This window comes from Nanorana parkeri, unplaced genomic scaffold, assembly GCF_000935625.1.
Source record: "Nanorana parkeri isolate BGI_ZX_2015 unplaced genomic scaffold, ASM93562v1 scaffold52, whole genome shotgun sequence".
In the NCBI taxonomy this organism is placed as follows: domain Eukaryota; kingdom Metazoa; phylum Chordata; class Amphibia; order Anura; family Dicroglossidae; genus Nanorana; species Nanorana parkeri.
This window is the reverse complement of record NW_017306320.1, coordinates 1,194,987-1,195,708: the sequence shown is the minus strand read 5'-3', so window position 1 is coordinate 1,195,708 and position 722 is coordinate 1,194,987.

Below are 722 nucleotides of genomic sequence, written 5' to 3'. Positions count from 1 at the left end.
AAAAAAGAACTAAAGAACTAGGTTTGCAAAGACATTTGGTGCACACAAAGAGGATGTATAACCTTCGTGGCGATTGAAGAATATAAAACCAGCTTTAAATATCTTTAAACCTTTTTTTTTTCAATTCTTGGCCATAATATTGAATATTGAAGAAAAAGGTATGTGCAATACCTCTGTACATCCCCTTTAATTTTGCTTTGCAACTTGCATGTACTTTTAAAGAAACTGTATAGTGCTATTGTACATCATTTCTTTCTTTCTTTATAATGGCCAGGAATCAGGACTACATTATTTAGCCTATCAATGTTTTACTTATTGCTTTTGAGCCAGCAGATGGAGCTTTATGTTTGTTACCTATCATGCCAAAAGCTTTCAGTTGTCTTCTTTGAAGAAATAAGCTAGTTGCTTACAGTGCTCAATGACTCCTTAGGTGTAACTCCTCCCAGTGACTCCTCCATTATCTGTGACATCAGATTTAAAATTTAGGGCCCATTCACCATTGCATTTAATGTGCGTCAACTCATGTACACAGGTTAGTCATTGTTTTAATTAATGCTAGTTCACATATCATCTGTGAGATGCAATGATGTGCGTTATTCATTTTTTAATGCGAGGACACATAACCTAATGTTGTAAATGACAATGGCAGTGATTGAAAACACACACACACATATACAGTATGTGTATATATATATATATGTATGTATATATATATATTTATA